The sequence below is a fragment of the Ambystoma mexicanum genome, chromosome 2p (assembly GCF_040938575.1).
Source record: "Ambystoma mexicanum isolate Mex_15411 chromosome 2p, UKY_AmexF1_1, whole genome shotgun sequence".
In the NCBI taxonomy this organism is placed as follows: domain Eukaryota; kingdom Metazoa; phylum Chordata; class Amphibia; order Caudata; family Ambystomatidae; genus Ambystoma; species Ambystoma mexicanum.
In genome coordinates, this window is record NC_090923.1 from 603,553,452 (window position 1) to 603,574,434 (window position 20,983).

A 20,983-nucleotide genomic window follows, 5' to 3' on the forward strand; every position below is an offset into this window, starting at 1 on the left:
GCAGGGATGATGACAGCAAGCCTTCCACCCATGGGTTCTCGCAAAGAGATCTTCACCGGAGAATACAATCTCTCCATCCAACAAGGATGCCACAGTGCACTGTCACACAGCCACAGGGATGATGACAGCCAGCCTTCCACCCACGGGTTCTCCCAAAGAGATCTTCACCACGGAATACAATCTCTCCAACCAACCAGGATGCCACAGTGCACTGTAACACAGCCACAGGGATGATGACAGCCAGCCTTCCACCCACGGGTTCTCCCAAAGAGATCTTCACCACGGAATACAATCTCTCCAGCCAACCAGGGTGCCACAATGCATTGAAACACCGCCACAGGGATGATCACAGCCAGCCTTCCACCCACGGGTTCTCCTAAAGAGATCTTCACCACGGAATACAATCTCTCCAGCCAACCAGGGTGCCACAATGCATTGAAACACCGCCACAGGGATGATCACAGCCAGCCTTCCACCCATGGGTTCTCCCAAAGAGATCTTCACCACGGAATACAATCTCTACAGCCAACCAGGGTGCCACAATGCACTGTAACACAGCCGCAGGGATGATGGCAGCAAGCCTTCCACTCACGGGTTCTCCCAAAGAGATCTTCACCAGAGAATACAATCTCTCCACCCAACCAGGGTGCCACAGTGCACCGTAACAGAGCCACGGGGATAATAACAGCAAGCCTGCCACCTACGGGTTCTCCCAAAGAGATCTTCACCAGAGAATACAATCTCTCCAGACAACAAGGATGCCACAGTGCATTGTAACACAACCACAGGGGTGATGCCAGCAAGCCTCCCACCCATTGGTTCTCCCAAAGAGATCTTCAGCAGGGAATACAATCCCTTCAGCCACCCAGCGTGCCCCTGATGCATCAGGACACAATGGCATGGATTCTGACAACAGGCCTACCATGCATTACTTCTTCTAACAACAAATGTAGAGCAGGGGATAGACTCCCTAAAACCCTAAAAGCCAACCTGGGTACCCCTGAAACCGAAGGGACTTGATCCCTTCACCTCACCCTACTTCTGCCCTGAATATAGTTTCTGGGAAGACATAGCTTGCTCCGCGTATACTAACCAGATATACGGTAGGCTTTTTAAGGTTTTGTTTCTTCATGAATTTTGAACTATACAGGGACTTTTGGATGTCCAGGATACAGGGTTAATACATGTAAGCCCAGTGGCTGCCACCATTACAGTTATGTGTTTTAAAGTTCCGATTTGAACTCAAATTGAATTCATGTTTAAATGAGAGAGTCTGAGCATTTGCACGGTTTATTCATTTTTGAACAAGCAAGTGCTTTCCAGAAGGGGCACCCTGAAGTCACGGGCTACCAACAGGAAAGACACTAGGGGTTCTTCTTGAGATGCATGATCGCTTTCTGCCAAATCATAGTCAGCTGGACAGCCAGACAGGCCCTTGCTCATTCATTTCGTGAGAGACCAGCAGTGTCTCCCAGTAGACTGCACCTCTATTGACCTATGTCACTATGAGAACATCCTACCTACAGCGCCACACGTTATTCTCATAGATCTTTCTAAGTATGGGATTTTATGCTATTGCCAGAACAGCCTATTTAGATGGAATTATTAGATTCTCTGAACACTCTCTCTATAGCAACTTCTATTATTCTCAGTACATCTCTCATTGTATGGGCGGCATGCGTTCCCATATGGGGGGGCGGGTGGTCCACACATCTATATGGATGTTATGGTTCTATGTTGTTACATTGCCCCTTTTTTTTTACGATGAGTTTTGTCGTACAGTGCTTTGTCGAAAAAAATAATCGAAATTTATTTTTGATTTTTGGGGGGTTTCCCCCCAAAACTCCCTCCCCTATTATTTACTACCTATTCCCCACCCTGCCAACCCTTATATCCTCTTACAGAGCACCCACCCCTATATTTTCTGATTACTTTTTTCGACAAAATAGTGTTGGAAAGCAACTCCAATAAAAAACTGCTGATGTAACAACGTCATACCAATGCTATACCAGTCTCCTAGGTAAAACGAGTAAACTTAAAGTTTAGGCGTGGCTAGCTCAGATTATGGAAGGAGGAGGGAGCATGTTATTACGTACCCAGAGCCAGGAGATGCTGTTAAACAGACATTGAAACACACATATACAAGATCATGTACTCAACGTACTTATTATTAAACACATTTTCTGGAGAGAGGAGGCATACGATGCAATATAAGGAGATATCCGTTGAATACGCGCAGAAGCCTCATACAATTTCTATTCCTGAGAAACTTACATGATAAAAAGAAAGAAGCAGAACAAGAGTCTACAACCTTTGGCATTCGGGATCTTTCGGACTACAGCCCCCACAAGCCCTAGCCAGTGGAGTGTGCATGGGGGTTTGTAGTTGTCAGGATGATGTGCAAAATGCATGATTTTAGTGATTAACCCCTTATCTGCCATGGGTGTTCCCCCCCCAGGCCCAAGGCATTGATTTCGGTATGTCGCCATTCAATGCCTTGTAACTTTTTTGTCACATAAGATACCTCGTCCTTGGCATTTAAAGGGTTAAGACATGCTGCATTGTAAATACAAAAGAAAGGAAATGCATCTGTGTGGCTCACTTAATTACTAGCTCACTGATGAGTAATGAGCTTCCAAGGATGCCTTTTCTAGAAACACATCCCAAAGCAGGGCACCGAGATACCGGAACCAGCACGTAGAGCGCCTCGCTGTGGGAAGGGTTCATTGCAGGCAAATAAGAACAAGCCTTTTTCAACGGATTGGAGGTGAACGATGTCACAAAGTAGCAGCATTTCCTGGCGCAGAGCGAGGAAGGACACAAGATGAAACATGTAGGAAGGAAAGGAAGTTCCTATCTTGAGTTACTGAGGCGCATTGCCTTGAACGGGGCAAGTGAACAGATAACGGATACGTGGAATTACTGGGATTCTATGCATGGGCGCGTGGGTGCGTGCACTCCAGCCATCGCTTGTGTGGTCGGGACACCCGTATAAACACATTTTCTGTACCTGGAACGTGTATGGTTCCAATGAACCTATACCATTTTAATGAATAAACTATACATAGAACATACTACCTACAGGAACGCATGTTGCATACCACACATGGCAACCTATTTCTTTTTATCAAAGAACAGCATCCTTCTCCTAGTAATGTTACATGTGCACACCGTCCTGCGTATGCAACCTTAGGTTACATCCGCATAAGCTCCTGCATTTTATCCTTATGCTGCTCTCAGATAACATGGGACCAGAGATATTACACTGCACATTTACCCTCTATGCACCATTATGCCCTCCCCATTACAGATCCTACCCACCCGTTGCTCCATTGTGCTCACACACACACCAACACCGGTCTACCCGTTGCATCAAGCATTACCATCTAATCCCAACGGAAATGAGTCATTTGACACAGAAGTACCATGAGCAAAGTTGCTGGTTTGGGGGGTCCATGCGTTTCGTTAACAAAATAATGCAGGCCAAAACATTATAACTGAACACAATGGGCTTTAGTGTAGACGCCTTCTTTGACTTGATTGGGGGGGGAGCTGCATCCAAAACCACTTTAAATTGTATTATCCTCTGCCACCTCCATCAAACTCTGCCCACCATATGCTTTTATTTTTAATTTCGATGTATTGTCGAAATGCATTCCTGGGCCTTCATGGGATTTTCCTCCAGGGTTCCCTTTTTCTGGCTTGTGATTATTAACCTGTTTCTTTGTGCTAGTCATAGCTGCCTGGCAACATTATATGCGAGTCAGACTATTTCCTAACACCCCCTAATTCTACAGAATCCCCCCAGGAAGCATCCGTAACCCGGCCCTCTGTGAGGGCAGCGAGGTCTCACACGAACACAGCCCTAATGCTGAAATAATTCAACTCTCATGCAGAGCGGGAGGTCTTACGCGGACTCACTGCCAATACAGTAAAAAAAAAAACAGTCATTCCTCAGTGACATCCATCACCTGTCCGGCTGTCAAGGCAGGCAGGTCGGTGTCACACGGACACTGTCCGATTAAAAACACTTTAATGCTGAGACTGTCTCAATACAAAGCCTTAACCCCTCTGGCACAGCAGGCAGGTCTCACGATGGCACAGTTCTCATTAAACAGCACCCATTGATCACTTGCGCTCTCGTCCCAGTTACCCCCGCCCCTGTACTATTAATCATCTTTATTGCTGTCGGAGCAGAGCTCTCACACTGACACTCCCCAAACACTCAGATAATCCCTCTGTAACCGACTAGCCCACCCTCTGCGAGAGCAGACAGATCTCACGCGGACACTGGCTGCAAAGAAGTCATCCATCCCACTGTAACATGTGTGTCCTGTCAGAGCCGACACTCGCAGTGACACTCTCCGAGTAGCCCCTGCGTGACATCGATCATCCCGGCCACTGTGAGAGCAGACGGATGTCACACGGCCACTGTCCTAACAAAACGGGCCTCCATATATGTCAGCTGTTGACACAGCACACACCAAGCTACCAAGCAACGGAGGAAGGACAAGGGAGAGCGGAGCGAGTGGGGAGGGTGGGAGCTGGAAGGCACGCTATTCGGGGGCCAATAGGTGGTAAAATGGTCCTTGAAAAGCAGGGTCGTCCCTTTCTTTCTGAAATGCAAGAGAGTGGCTCAGTGTGAGTTGGATGCTGTTCTGGAGTCACTGGCTCGGTATGGCAGTGTGGGGAATAATTGCCAGTAACGGAATTAACGCCACTTTTCCTGCACCACCATATTACGAGTATGGCCCTGTAGTGGGGAATTTACCTCCAGCGTAATGCTGGATGAAAATCCTCCTGCTTTCTGCCAAAAACTGGCAAAATCGGCAGATTACCGCAGTGGTAATTCTGCCAAAATATACCTCATAGCATCCAGTGGACTCTATAAAAATAGGGATTAACTCTGCCATCACCACTTGTAATCCAGCTGTAATTCTGCTGGACCAAGTGGTGGTAACAGTCATTTCGTTGGGTGGTATTCAGGCAGATTTACCACCGGTATAACACCCCACTTATAATGAGGCCCAGTGTGTGGAGCAGGAAGCGGCCTGCTCTATAGTTCTTCTTTGTCTCTTGGAGTCTAGTCTTCAGATGTAGTGGCGTCTGGTACACCGGGGTCCGGGGCCATCAGAGATGGTGATTTTTTTCAGCCAGGCAGCGTGCTACTTTGCCACTGCGTTGCATGCGCTGCGTGCCATTTTAAGGTGGTGTGGGCCTGGGTGAGCAACCAGTGTAGTTCTCTGAGGGGACGGGGTGGTGTTGCGTGATGAGGCATGCCCGACAGCTTTTTTATGTGTCAGGGCGGGGGGGGGGGGGGGAGGGGGTCAGGATATCTCTTTTTAACATGCAGCATATAACCAGAGGTCAAATAAGAGATCACAAATGGACACTTTTCTAACTCCAAAACCTCACAGCCCCGATTAACATTCACCCATCAGCAGAGGCTTTGTCTCCGCTATGACACTGGTGCTATGTCTTTGGGGGCCCCATCCCCGCTTCTTGTAATACAGTTGTACAGTGGTGCAGAGAAGTTGTGGCTTGATGGCAAGGCTCACCCTTGCCCCAGGGCCAAACCCGCAATTTTGGCCACAGCGCAGCTGTGTTGCAAGTTGTTTCTAGCAGCAGATGAGCGGTAATATTGACTTACTTGTTGCACAAAAACATTTGTGTGGCATTTCAAATGTTATACACACATGCAACTTGATCACTGTATCCCTTCTGGGGTGTGCCATAGCCTTGACAGTACTGCAACTCGTTAGGCAGGATCTAGTGTTGTCCCATGCCAGATGTGAAACACAAATGCAGTCTTGGCTTTACGACTCACAAGAGATTGCATTTAGGCAGTGATCGAAGTGAGCGGGAACGGTTGGGAGCAGTGTTCCACTACTGTTATTTGTTCCGTTTACCATTCCCCTAATTCTTTACGACCATATTCACCATTCTATATAGGTGGTTTGTCCTTTCATGTCCCTGTGCAAGTGTAAAGTTGTAATAGGAGCCTTAGTTACTAGTCACTTAGACTACTGCAATGCCTCGGCTACAAGACCTTGTCACATGTTGCACTGCCCTCTTCCTTGCCGAGACCACAGTTCCACTACTTTTTTCGGTACACTTCTACCACTGCATTTAGGTACTTGTAGTCCTGTCTTTGTAAGGTGTAAAACAGTGCAAAATGACAGATGGGAGAAACGCAGAGACTTAAAGAACATGTTTTGAGGGCTCTGAGCACATTTTTATGAAACGTAAGTGTCAATGAAGTGTTTGGGTGATACAAGTGGGCAGTGAGTTGCCTGTATTGCTAGCTTTAGAATGGAAACCATGCAGTAATAATAATAATAATAATTTAGCATTTACATAGCGCTACGAACCCTCGGGTATCTGAGCGCTGCTTATTATTACCCACGGTGTGTGGTGCTCATTTATCGATCTCGGGAGGATGAAAGGCTGAGTTTGGCCCTGCCGGGATTCGAAACCTGCGTCAGCAGGCTCTGCGCGAATGTCAAAGCGAGCGCTCGACTCGCTGTGCTATCGGACCGGCTATCAGTAGGCCTCTGTGCATAAAGAGAAGGGACACCTTGGGGCTCATGTTGCTCGTTACATTCACACTGTAACGTAAGCGGCTCCCCGCCGCCACATTTCCGCATTTGCACTGTAGGGTGCAAACGTAAAGGGCAAAAGGTGGCGCGGAAGTGTGTACGCTGCCTTTTGCCCTTCACATTTGAACTGCCCGGTGCAAAGTGAGAAAATGCTTTCTGGCATGCCACGAAGCGTTTAGTTTTGTTTGCAAGCGCCACTTGCCAAACTCGCATGGCAGGCAGCACTCACAATTGACATGAACCCCCCCCCCCCACATGCTCGCATGCCGGGGAGGGTTTAATTGTAATTATGCACGCTCCCTGCCAACGGAGCATGGCAGGGAGCGTGTATAATGGATCCCTATGGGGTCTGCCTGCTTTATGAGGTGCTGGATATCCAGCATCTGTGCCTGCATGAAAATCCATGACGGCGCAGATGCCGGAGCGGAAACTCAAGTTCCATTCCGCCCCTCTTCTCCGCCATACAAATGCTTGAAAATGGGGCGTGACGTAAATGAAAGGCATTGAAGGCTTTGATGCCTTTCATTCACGGTATGCCCCCCAAGAACATGAGCTCCCTTCTGGTTAAACTCTGGCTACCCAGTGCAGATGTGACAAAACACCCAACAGGCTGATCGCAGCCAGACAAGGCCTCGATCTGTCTGCGGTGGTTGGACTCTGCCACACTCGATGATCTCCATGGGAACCGATCCACGGTGAAAGCGATGGGCCTATGGCACCACTTGGAGAAGTTGTGTTAGCACTCTCACGCGCGCGTGACCTTTACCGTTCCCATAACTTCGCCTCGTAGCAACGTAAATACCCACATCCCATGCTTCCAATCCCACGACTTGTAAAAGTGACTCTGCAAGAACGGGTGAGATCTCCTGGATAAGAGCGTGCATTTGCTCGTGACCTTTAGGCTCTGGGCTGAGCGGTGCACTGCACAGAGAATGGAATGTGAAGTGGGGCACGTGATCGCTCCTCCCGCGCGCCCACGTGTGGCTTGGCTTTCAGAACTCCTGTCTGTTACCGTGATCATTTATTTTTATATAATGTATAAACTTCGCATCGCATGGGTGTTATGTGGGAATGACATAGAAGCGTGATTCTTGGCACTTTGTTTTTATTGTTGGCTAAAGCACCACCCCCCCCCCCCCATAAAAAGAAACTAGCATTTTGAGTACAGCTGGGGAGAAATGACATGAGGAAGTACACAAAGCGTGCAGGGGTTGTTTGGTTATTAACAAACCCATTCCCTGCCCATAGCCATACTAATCCTTGTGGCCATTCCCAGCCCCTCCCCGCCCAGAGCGCATCCTCCTGGGATCTCTGAGCTGACTTTATCAAGCCTTACCATCAAACGTTGTTTGTCGTCTGCCATTGCTTTTTCAAAGCAGTCTTCTGAGAGTTAATAACTTACTTAGAGCTTTAAGCACGTTACTTGTGTAATAAAAATGTCTTAACCAGGTCTGCTTTCAGCCACTCGATATGTAAGCACTAGGTGTGTCCTTCACTGAAGTCCCTTTAAAATAAGCACTGGCAAAGCCAACAGTTTTAGCTTGTGTGCAAGTATTAGGCATTTGCCAGGCACTGCTATTACACGCCCAAATAACGTGCACCATTTTGCAGCTGCTACCATTGACTGCCAGTTAATACCACTACAGCAGTGCCTGGCAAATGTATTTCCCATGCTTAAACAAACTGTTGGCGTTGCAGATACTTGTTTTACCCTCCTTTTAACATAGGGAAATGAGGAGCAGCCCGAGTAAGAATTCTCAACGGAAATGTAGGCAGAACACGTCAACCAAGTCAGTTAACTTACCTTCCTTTGCTGCGTCATCTCCCGATGTCCCTGCACATCTACGCGGTCATAAACCTTTGAAACCCTCTACCCCCACTGCAGGTATGCCTTGCTAGCCCTTTATCCTTCCTTGCCCACGTCCCAATTCAGACTAACCCATCACTGAGGAGTCCTCTCTAGCTTCCTAGTAAGGCTCGTACTGTATAAAACACAAACATGAAGCCCTTTGGCCAAAGGCATTGCTAGGGGGCGGCTGAAGGGGCTATGGCCCCAGATCAGGGGCGTTGCTAGGGGGGGCTAAGGGGGCTATAGCCCCTGATCTTTTGGTTGTAGCCCCGGATAGAATCTCAGGAGCTACAGCCAAAAGACTAGCTAGCCCCCTGTCCCAACAGTTCCGACATCAGCTTACCCCCGGGTCTTTTCCAGACCTAGCAACTCCCCTGCCCCAGATCTTTCGGTTGTGGCCCGGGATGAAAGCTCAGGGGCTACAACTAAATGGCTAGCTAGCCCTGAGTCCCGGCGGTCCGATATTTAGTGTTAGCCCCAGATCTTTTCCAGACCTATCAACGCCCCTGCCTTTGGCCATGACTAGGACCAGAAGCTGCTGGTGCAGAGCACACACCGACTGCTCCTCGCTGGCAGGTTATCACTCTGCTACAGTGGACCAGCTAGGGCACGCCTCCAGGCACCGTAGGACACTTGTGTGTGATGAGACGGCAACCACCTCTTCTAAAGAGGAGCGATTTGGATGGCTCAGTAATGGATCGTGTAAATATGAGCGATTAAGGGTGGATCAGTAAGAAACTATCTAAAGATGATCATCTAAATAAGATGATCTATTTTATTATTAAAACAACCTCTTTTACATTCTTTTTAATATTTATTATATACATATTAAGATAAACTCTATATTATCTAAATTAATCTAAATCTTAGAATTTTCAATGAGGGATTGTGTAAAGGTAAGCAATCACGATGGGCCAATATGGAATCATCTAAAAATAAGTGATTAGAATGGAACAATAATGGATCATCCAAAGATAAGTGATTATGATGGTTCAATAATGGATCATCTAAAGATGAGCAATTAGGATAGGTCCATGAGGGAATCTAAAGGTAAGCAATTAGGCTGGGCCAGTATTGAATCATTTAAAAAAGAAGCGATTGGGATGCACCAATATTGCCTCATCTAAATACAAGTGATTGGGATGCACCAATAAAGGATTACCGGAAGATAAGCATTTAGGGTGAATCAATAATAACCCAAGAAATCTCCAAATGCACTACAGATGATTGACGCAGACCTGATCTCCCGCACGTGTAGAGTGGAGCCAGCCGCCTGAGCCGAGGTCTAGCAGGATTGTATTGGGCTGGTGCAAAGGCATTTTTCTAGATGACAGATCAGCTCTTTCCTAAAGACTGCAGCCCACCAGCCATTGCAGCCACATACTTGTCACCTAAATGATAAGTGACATCCATCCAGCCAGAGGTCAAATACAAGGTGTCCGTCATCCCTCTGCCCCTTATAGCACAAAAGTGAATAGAAATGGATTGAAATGATGGACCCGAACCTCATACACTGTTTGTTCAGTGTGAGTCATTTTCGGAAAGTCACCAAAGCCTGAGCAAGCACCAGGGGTTAGCCCCAACCTCTCACCTAGGTTTTAGGGAATTATTCGCACCTGTAGCCCCATTCTTCATTTGGGTGCAGACTTGAATTTAAAAAGCCCAGGAGCAGACGCAAAAACTAAAATGAACAAAAATACTGTGTGCGCTGCAAGCCTGTCTCCTTTTTGGAGAACATGAGAAGAGGTTAACCTGATGCTTTTTAACAGCAGGGACAATAAATCATCCTCTGCCACACTTTACACTTGCCGAGATATCCTCATGAGTTGGATAACAAAGTGGGGGTCCAGCCAGCCTACGAGCATCAAGGGACTGAACCCCTGGATTGAGGGGCCAACGAAGACTCCTGCCACTCATAGAAGTTTACCAGCATGAAGAGCTCGGGCAGGGCCTCGTCGGCAATCACTCCTTCCTTAGAAATCAGCCAACTCAACAGCCTTGGCCAAAAGAACCAACCCAATGCACTACGCAAAGTCCACCTTTCCCCCAACCTCCCTTCTGTGAACAGCCAGTCTGAGATGGCGATCTGGAAAGAACAGAACAATGACTTGGTGCTATTTTCTCCTGTGAGCCAAGGACCATGGCTGCAGTGGCAGCCTTTGCTTAGGATTTGAACAGTCCACTCGCCTATGGCAAACGTGGAATTGAGGAAGTTCTGCCCTATGCAGGCACCAGAGAACTTGGGGTCCAGTGCCCACTTACAGGCCTTGAAAAATACAGCAATACTTCCACCGTGGCTCCGTTCTTCCTCTAGGTTCTTCCGAGTCCCAAAATGGAGGCACCGCGCATTCATTATTTTTTGAGTCATCCAAAAGGCCTTTTACAGAGGAGGAACCACCATTCACACAACTGTCGCTAGTGGAACTCACAGGCAGGGCAGCATTCCCACTAACATTCCAGTCATGACCTCGCTCATTCTGACATCATTCACACACAGCATCCAGCCATACACTCAAAGGATAGGCAAGCAGATACAACACACCTCCCTCCTTTCCCAAGCACCATCCACACATAACAGACCCCCTCACTCACCGTGCATTCCTGACCTAAGGCCGATCTGCCTGAGGGAGTCCTCACCAGCGCACTCAGCAACTGCCTGCACCAAGATGACTGATACCCCAGGATTTGGTCAAAGCCCGAACGCAAGAGTCGCCCCCAGGAAAGACACCAGCCAGCCGAGTAACAACGGCCTGAGCCCACACTCACTCGCCAACAGGTGCCACGCCCAGTGAGCACCAGTGAGTACTCTTCTCACTCCAGTTCTACTACCTGGACAGGTGTTATTAGACCAATGTTTAACCCTGCCAGGCTGTCTTTGCGGTTGGGTCTGGGTAACCAGGCTGTACCCATGGAGATGTAACGATTAGTATCTCAGCTTGACTGTTCTGATTTGTTTTGCTGCTGTAATATGTTCATTCCCCATGCCTTCATTGAAGGACCTCCCATTTCCCACTCGAGTTGCACTTATTTGTGATTCTGATCGTGTGTCCTATGCTATGAAGGTGAGTGCGTTGCGTGTACCTATGCTCAGAGATGTCACACTGCATCTCATACCCTTGTTCTCATCAATATACCTCCGGGTATGAGTCTGATCACGTTGCCACGGTGAACTCTAAGATTGGCCAAGCGAAAACTGTTCACCTATTCATTTGTGGACTGGGATCCCGGACTGGTGGGAGTTAAGCCACCCACTGGCAAGCCGACCCGCACCCCAACAGTACCTACCCGTGTACTTTGGAAAAGAAGATGGAGCCCTGTTCACCTGACCGCTGGATTACTGAATAGTTCAATGTGTAGCTAATGACGCAATCAAATGGATTCAGAACCAATTTGTTGGTGCTATATTTTCTGGCTTCTTGTAATAAATATAGCAGGTGAACAGGGCTCAATCGCCTTTTCAAAGCGTCCCATTGGAGGAAGAAGGGCCCTTCCTTTTGGAACCCCATCACCAGCAGCAGGGTCATTGTATGAATTAAAAACAAAGAGGTGGTTTAGAATGAATCCTAACCTCTGGCATTGCTCTGGGCAACACTGCAGACCATTGTTCTTCGCCTGCCAAGCCATTACAGAAAGGAAAAGACCATATGCAAATCAGCCTTGGTCCCACCCAAAAAGGGGCAGTCCAGCCCGAACTGCTAGGTCACATCCCTTCTGCCCAAGACCACAAGCATCCCCAGACATGTTTCAGCCTTGTTGGGCCTCATCAGTGAGGAGTAGCTTGGGTCTCTATGAAGGTACATGATCAAGCGCAGTGATCAACACATTCTAGTGCCCCCCAACTACTTCATACAGTACCCACACAGAAGGTACTGACGGTAGGTACCACAACCAAATGATATCATTTTCTGAGGCAGGAGACATGTTTTATAGGAAACCTGCTCCCCTCCTTGACCGAACCTTGACCAAAATTATTTCGTGCACATACAACCGCCCTTAAGGGCCGTCTGGCTCGAAGAAAAACAAAATAATTTACCAGACGTAGGTGAAGCAGCGCTGAATTACATTTTTAGGAAGTGTAAGGCATTGAAGTCTAGTAACTTCACCTCCCTGTGGATCCATCGTCCTAGCATCCAAAAAGCTGGCGCTTAGAACCACTCTTTATAATAATACAAAAGCTGCCTCTGGCTGAAAGTTATTCAGGTCACAGAACAAAGCTAAAATGGCCACCTGCCACTGACACAATTAATGTGCATTCAAGTGCAGTGATAACAAACGGACCAAGGCTGGGATGGCAACCCGCCGGTGACGTGCAGGTTCCAGACACATTTCCGCAGAAGCCACATTAACCTACCTGAACTCCTTTATTAGTTCACTAATTGTTGGAGAACGCCCAGCGGCCATCCAGAGATATTGCTTAGGAATGGGGCGCTGGACAGTATGCAGTCACAGTGGCGCCCGCAAAGGAGGGGCAGAGTTCCAGCTCGACCCTCCGTCACTAATTGGCCTTTGTGTGTTGGCGTGCATTGACATGGCCAATAGCGCCCGAGGAGGGGCCTGGGCGCCACTGTGACTAAATTACTCACCCCACAGACATTTAACTCTTCAATTCGGGCATAAGGCTTTATAAATATGTTTCCAGCAGGACTTATTGTTATGCTATAAAGCCGTTATGCCACATCAAGCACCACCGTAGTGGTCTTAGTATGCCGGTTCCTTGCCCAAAATATGTCATATTGTAGGAGATGTGAAATGACATTTAGTAAGCGACAAGTTCTCGTGGCCGCATGACTTTGATCTGAATGCAACTTTGATCTAAATGGATCGGTTTTAAAAGTGTCAACCTAACAACACCCTCCCATGGGGTGAGGAACTGTACGAGAACCTGCCCCCAGGGTCTGTCCATGCCTGGGTCATTGTCGAAAATCCAGCCAGTCTAAGACGGAGAAGTGATACAAATTGTAAAAATGATTTCTTGTGACTCATCAACAGTACTTATCTCAGTAGTTAGACACACAAACACACACACAGAAGCAGGCACTGGTGTGCTTACTCGCCAGTGCTGTGAAGTTGCTCGGCATCCCCTTGTGAAGGGATGCCATCTGCCAGGGTCCAAAAGCCATAGCTTTTTTGATTTGTAATGTTAAAATTCTTCAGGTAATTCTGTCCCTGAAAGGGAGTTCTGCTAATCAGACCCCTTTCATAATGCTTCATGCCACTATTATAGTGCGCACATTTTCCCTGCTGTGTGCCAGCTCTGCTGTAGCACAGAGCAGGTTAAAAGGTCACCTGTGCATGCCTGACAGCAGCTGTAACACCATTTCCTTGCGGACAGAGGTTTCATTTGAACTCTCTGCACCCTGATCTAAATTATGTTGATTGTAAAATCTAGACAGTCTGATGGTATGAACATCTGTATGTGTAAGCTAAGATTGGTTGTTTCATGGTGAACGCTAGAATCACACAGCCACAATAATTTAGTAACGCAATTGCCAGCAAAGTGAGCAGGGTACAAACATTGCAGAATTAATGAATATTGTTGCCTGGGTGGACTGTCTGCACAGCTGATTTGTGGTGCAATAGCCAGGATGCTGGCTCTTATTCGCCTGCAGGAAGGGTAACATCTTCCCCCAGGGCATAGGCACTTACCCCAGGAGATCTCCTGGGAATGGTGCTTTAAAAAGGCAGCATCGACATAAAGCCAACCTCTCACCAGGGTGCCGACAACTGATGTTTCTTGGAAGTCAGCAGGCATGGGCAAGAGGCAGAATTAGAGTAGCCAGAAAGGGAAGGTAGGCCTGGACATGTGTCTCACCATCTTGGTTTATGGTAGGGCTCTCGTCCCTTGTCATGCAGCCTCAATTTCCTGCCGTCAGGTTACTTTGGGTGTGATGTCAGAAGGTAAAGGTTACAACAACAGAGATTAGTGCCCCTCATTCCTTGAATGATCTTTGGACCACCAAGTGAAGAATTAGGGTACACGTTTGGAACTCCATTGGAGTGCAGCCCATTCCAAAGTTGTCTTCCATAGAGTTGAAGATAAAAGCCACCCAAGGTAGGGGGAAGCTCAGTCCCCTAAACATCCCTACAGACCAAAGGGGGTGATTGCTGTATGTGACAAAAAGACTTCCCGGGCACCAGTGGTCCATGGATGAATATCAGTTTCTAAATTATCAGTCAGCCCCACACCTCTATTACACCAGAAGGGATCCAAACAGATTGGAAACACAAGTCAATTATAAACCACTTTGTCCAATTTGGACGGAATGGCAGGCATATCTCCAGAAGGTTGCAGAGCGTTGGTTAGTTGCAGTACACAGCGAAAATACAATTATTACCCAATGATAAAAGGGACTGTCCAAGCAAGTTTATCTACAAATATCTACTTTATTATATCACAAAGGCAGTTCTTGCACACTACGAAATACAACCCACCCTGTGTTAGAATGCAGTGGACAGACAGTTTCAAAGAAGAAAAAGGGATGCACTCTGGATACTGACAGGAGGGTAGTCGGTAAACTAATTAATCGTAATAGTTTAAGGATACTTGGTTTCAACACAAAGGGAGCAATGGGTCATAAAATATGACTAGGGGCCTTAGGAGAAGGACCAGTGGGACAGAACCACAATGTACCTTGTGCTTGTACAAGTTCTTGATGCTCGACAGTGTAGAGTCGGTTTCAGGGCGCTTTGCAGCTTCTGCGACAGAGTTCAAGATGGGAGACAGCTGCGAGTAACAGGAGATAGGCAGTTTGGTGAGTGAGGCTGTACGAACGGCTGCAGGCTGGCCTACACAGGGGCTCAGAGTCAGGAATCATTGTCTCAGTGCTGGTCGGCTGTTCTGAAGCACTGGTCTAGGCATCTCGGGTGGCTTTAGCGACTGTGACGTAAGAGCAGTCAGCAGTGCAGTGGGTTGCATCTCGAGGGGCTCGACTGGCTTCAAAATGTCCTTTAAGGCGAACATCTGTAGATGTTTGTCGATGCACTCCTCCTAGCTTCTTCAGTTAGCTTTTGTTGTCCTTTAAGGCGGACGGCCCAAAGCTGAGGAGAGTGTTGCAGGCAACTGTCTTGTCCTTGGTTTGGTTCAGAGACTCTCTGGCACTTCCCACCTAGGATGCTTGCTGAAGCGCCTAGCTGGGTATGCTGTGTGCTGGCTGGTTACCGGTACTAGAGCTGCTTGGTGGGCCCACTGCATTCAGTATCTCCCTCTGTTCCCTGGGAGATGTTTAGGGAAGGAATCTTGCTTCCCTCTTGGATGTCCTGGCCTTCCTTGACTGGTGAAAGATGTAAGGCAGTCTGTTCAGCCAGGGTCCAATGCTGAGTTCTTCTTTCCTGCGCCCGGTGAAGTCCTCAGATGATCTGCTGAAAATGGGGTTGAGCCCTTGTTTAAAGCCAAATGGTCCACAGTGATTGGTATAGGCTAAGCCCACCCCGATGAACCACTCCTCTGTCCCACCAACAATCTGCAGTGTGCATGAGGTCATAACCAGAGTGCTTGGCAACAGAAAAGGTAAAGGGGTAAGAACATGCAATACTAAGTCCCACCCATCTTCCTGTCTATTGTGGATCAAAGGGTTTCTCTAGTAAATGGAGCTCTCTGTGGTGCCTGATTAAAGCAGCGGGTCTCCCTTGAAGCTGTGGTGAGAACAGACTTTCTGGATTCTGCAAACCACATTCTCGTACCTTTTGAATGGGGTCCACCTGCGGGGATGTCTACTGTAAACGGCTTTCCCAGGGCCTCATTACACGGAAGGCGGTAAGGGTTAACGGTCACCGGTAATGGTACCGGTGACCGTTAACCCTTACCGCCTTACTACAAGGTCCCTTTGTGGGTAGGTACTTTAGCGCCTGCTGTTTAGCAGGCATTAAAAACCAACCCGCAAAGGGACCAGGGTGCTAATTACGGTACCGCAATTTGCGGCACCGCAATAAGCGCCTTCCCCATTCCCATAGAGCCCTATGGGGAAAAAATGGGAATGGGGAAGGGCAATGGGGGAAGGTGGAATTACCGGCCCGCCAACCTTGGAATAGGGCGGTAATTCCCCTTTCCACCAAGGCGGTGCCGGTATTTTAATAGCACCTTGGTCCTCCGCCTACCGTGTAATGAGGCCCCCAGACATGACAGTTCACTGCCCTTGATACTGAAATGCGGGAGCTAACTTCAGGTTGACACAGTGCATATCCCGGCAGGATAGCTCAGTGGCAACGTGCTTGCCTTGGAAGCAAGACGACATGAAGCAACACAGGTTTTATCCCCGGGTCCATGCTTAGAAACCTCTGGGTATTTAAGCACGTTATAAATATGCAACTAAGAAAAAAAATATACAATTTCGCAACTAAAAATCAAACAATTCCTGTAACAGCGCCTCGATGCCTGCGGGCTGTGTGAGCGCTTTAAAAATGCAAATAAATAAATAAACAATAAAAGATATATCAAAGGTTGTTCGGGTTTCCTGTGTCCTTTAACATTTGCAGCCAGGCCTCATGTGGGCCTGTTTGAAGTATACTCTATTAGTGTGATAATTATGTTAATCAATGCCCCTTTCTGCAGGACTCATCAAAAGGGCAGGGCGGATCCATGGAGCCATTGATAATTAGGATGGCCATGGGAGGAGGAAGGTTTTGCCCATTGTGTACACTCGTCTGTCATATCCAACTAAATATGAAAAGGCAGACAGTGCCTGTAGGCTGTGTCCACCCAGAGTATACGGGTCTATGTTTATGTGGTGCAGTCAGCATAGAATAATGTGTGCGGATTGGCTCCACACATTTTCCAGAGGTTGATCTACCATCATGTAATTCCAGGCGTGCGCGCACCCACCCTGCGGATGGTCGAATTCCTCACACCGTTGTACCAAAGTCTCACTGCTAACTGCACTGAAACCAGCACCCTGTTCACTGTAGGTGAAGGATTCCCCTGTAGGTGCCAGCCAAGCTCCTGGATTGGGAGTGCAGAACAGAAGGACTTGCCTTGACCCTGAAGAACCTGAAATGGGCCTTCTCGCAACCAGCAAGTCAAGTAACAACTCTGCGCCCTGATTCCCATATTTAACCACTTGCGAGCTACACCAACCCACCCCTTGCCTGTCTGTCAAAAGCTTTTTTGTGAGGCTGCTTTTTGGATCGCACTTGTTGGCGGGGAGGAATGATAGCTCGGGGGCAACGCGTTTCTCTTGGAAGCAAGACAAGGCAGAGCAACACAGGTTCGAATCCCGATCCTGCACTTAGAAACCACTTGTTGGTATTAAGCTTGTTATAAGAGAACAATTATAATTATGATATAATTATAATCGGGTGTAAAAGCTTACCAAACAGATGCGGAATCACCACCCCATACTCTGAATGTCCACCTCACGAACTCCTAGAGGCATGGTTGGAAGCTGTCAAGCCCTGAAAGACGAGATAAAGGCAATGTGAAGGGAATCATTGTGACTTTTAATCCCCCCTTTTTCCTTCTAGAACATTCTTGAATTTACTTGGCGCCGATTAATTTCCTGAACAGCCATGCTCATCTACTCAGTGCACCATTGCACAACAGTCTGTATTCTTTGTGTTTATTTTGTATGAACGGGTTTTTCTGGTGTTTTCCAATTAGTTGATTGCATTTTATTGCTTAATTAAAGGTCTATTATTTAAAGAACACTGATGGGACATTCTTTTATTTTGGAGTCTTTGTCCTTTTGGAGGTTTGGGGTTCTACTGTTATCAGTTCACTTAATTCCAGAAGATATAGCTTAAGCTTAGCCTCAACACCAAAAGTGGTGAAAGAGGTATACATTTCGGGCTTTTGGGATCTCTGCTGGATTAGTAGTAGTGTGGTGCTAGGTAGACCTTCTAGCCACTACTTGTCCCTGTACTCCTGTGGAGAAGTAGTAAATTCGTCACACGCCTTGCCTCAGTTCCACTCATAGCAGAAGGTCAGCACTCACATTGAAAAGGCACTGACAGAAAGAAGCATGCCTACGATTGTTAGTCATCTTCGAGGTGTGCCTTCCAATGGCAGAAAATGTGTTTAAGGTTGGCTGTTTGTAATATAACTCTGCTCTTAACCTTTGCTCTAACAGTCTAAGGAAATGTGCACCTAGACCCTGGAGCTCAAACTCTCGATAAGGGCTTCGCGAGGGAGGATGTGCCATGTGACTGATCAAATGGAGGCATCATAGTGTGCACCATATACCCGCCCATCGCCCATTATGGACAAGCCAAAGCCGTCCCAGGAAAATGAAACTTGGTCTTCCCTTTGACAGTTTAAGTTCACCAGCGCGTATGCCGAGTGGGCCATGCAATACCGGGGTCATTTTGGAAGAAGAGAGAAAGAAGGGGATGGAACGGAAGCCTGGAGGATTTTTTTCAGATGGGGAGGTGAAGATTTGTTCAAACTGGACACATCAAATTGGTATGTCCAATTTGGACAAATAATCACTGTGGTGTGGAATTGTTTTACAGGGCAACAAAGGGGAAGGAAGCATATTCAGAGTTCTGACTTTTACTGGCCCACAGTGGTGTGTCCAGTATGGAGAGGTTGCTTTACTGTGGCATGGCATTTTTTACTAGGAATCAAAGGTAAAGGCAGCATAAGGAGAGTTACCGATCTATGTGATTTTTCCAAATGAAATAACAGAGAATGAATTAATAACAAAACTTTTACAACAAAAAAATATTGAAATTAACAAAAAATGTATTTGTGCGTGGGGGTGTGGGACTTCCCCTCGCCCAGCCCCCCCATTTTTCTATGCTTTTAAACCCACCCCAAGCACCTCTCCAGCCATTTAAACGCCTTACCACACACCACATATATTTGTTTTAATGCAATATGTTTTCGTTCTTAAAGATTTGTTATTAAATACATTCTCTGTTTTCCCTTCGTTAAAATCACTGATACCAGAGTATCTATGTGGTTGTGAGACAGTACGATGTAGGAACTCTCCTTGTGCTGCCTTCACCATTGGGAAATCCAGTCTGGACATATTTCTTTACTGTGGGAGGGCATTTTGTTACTGGGCATCAAGGGTGAAGACAGCATAATGATTGTCCGTACGTGTTAGTGAGGCACATTGGTGCACCCAGTCTGGGCATATTTCTGTACTGTTGTATTTCATTTTTTAGTATCCAGTAATATAGGGCCTCATTACGAGTGCGGCGGTAAGGGATTAACGGCACCGGTAAAGATGCCGGTGCCGTTAACCCCTTACCGCAGCATTCCAAGGTCCTTTAGTGGGTCCAGGCCGGCTGGTTTTACCAGTCGCCCTTAGCGGGAGCTGCTAATGGACCAGGGAGCTAATAACGGGCCCGCTATTTGCTGGCCCGTTATTAGCTCCTTCCCCATTCCCATTGAGCCCTATGGGGGCTCGAATGGGAATGGGGAATGGTTTTCGGAATAGGGACTTACCGGGTCCTCCAAGGTTGGAATGACCCGGTAAGTCCCCATACCGAGAACCCGGACACAAACACAAGTTTGGAGGCAGCCATGCCGCTAATAGCGCCATGGCTGCCTCTAAACTCGTAATGAGGCCCATAGTCGCTGGAAATTACATGGAGGGTGACTCAATATTTTTTTATTAAAGCACTATCCAATACTTTACCCAAATATTCTAGGAGTGGAGTTTGTTTCTGTTATTGCACCAGTCCTAAAATATTTTGGGGAGGGGTGTCAGTGCCTTTCAAAAAAAAAATGTAGTCAGCCTTTATGTTATTTCCAGTGATTATATCACATAAAACCACTTTTTTACTGGGCATCAGAGGTGAAGTCATCACAATTACTGGGCGGGACTGGTGTGTCTAGTCTAGACAGATCTTCACAGTGGCATGACAATATTTACTGGGCATCAAGGGTGAAGACAGCATGAGTGTTCCTACATGGTACTGACCCGCATTGGAGGGTCCAATCTGGACATATTTTTCACAGTGTCATTTATTTTTGTACTGGTAAAATCAACAGGGGTGGGATCTTACATGGTAATACTGGTACATATTGGTGCAGTCTCCGTGGACATATATAGGCACAGAATATATGTACATGTTTTTATACCAGCAACACAACGAGAGGTTGAGAAAGTGGGAAACCCACTTCTAACTGACCCTCATTAAGGTACATCACCTTCAGAACAATACAGTAGGGTTAGATGGGCACCGGTTTCAATTAATACTAGACAGATGCCACAGACAAACCAACGTGCCACGAAGAACAGTTGCCTACATTACATTAAATGATATGGCAGGGCAACATTCTCAAAAACAAACAATTTGAATGTGCAACATAGCACCATATAGTAGTCAACAATTGTAAGAAATGTATAAAACATGATGTATAAAACAATGATTGAGGTAGATTACTACAAAACAGGAAGAGTATGGGGTTTCTGCTCTACAACAATAAATCAGTGCAATGATATAAACGTGTTTGTATAGCAGCATATATTGTGTGCAAAGCAAAGGCATCGTGAAAATGAGCTGGGAAATGCTTGTTGGTGACTTGCATCTATTGGATTTGTTCATGTGCTAGCTTACAAAGCCCATTGCAAACTGGCTTTTTACTAGG

The 20,983-nt window shown here is 47.1% G+C and overlaps 1 protein-coding gene across 5 annotated transcripts in view; it reads right to left on the minus strand.

Annotated features, from left to right (window-relative positions):
• SEMA3B (semaphorin 3B) overlaps positions 1-20,983 on the minus strand; it is a 600,182-nt gene that overhangs the window by 305,889 nt on the left and 273,310 nt on the right. For 3 of the 5 annotated variants that reach the window (XM_069644132.1, XM_069644130.1, XM_069644128.1), the window contains exon 2: positions 17,754-17,835. The exons of the other annotated variants lie outside the window; for them this stretch is intronic. The gene's annotated coding sequence lies outside the window, so the exon portion shown is untranslated. The remainder of the gene's footprint in view (positions 1-17,753; positions 17,836-20,983) is intronic. 5 annotated transcript variants of the gene reach the window in all.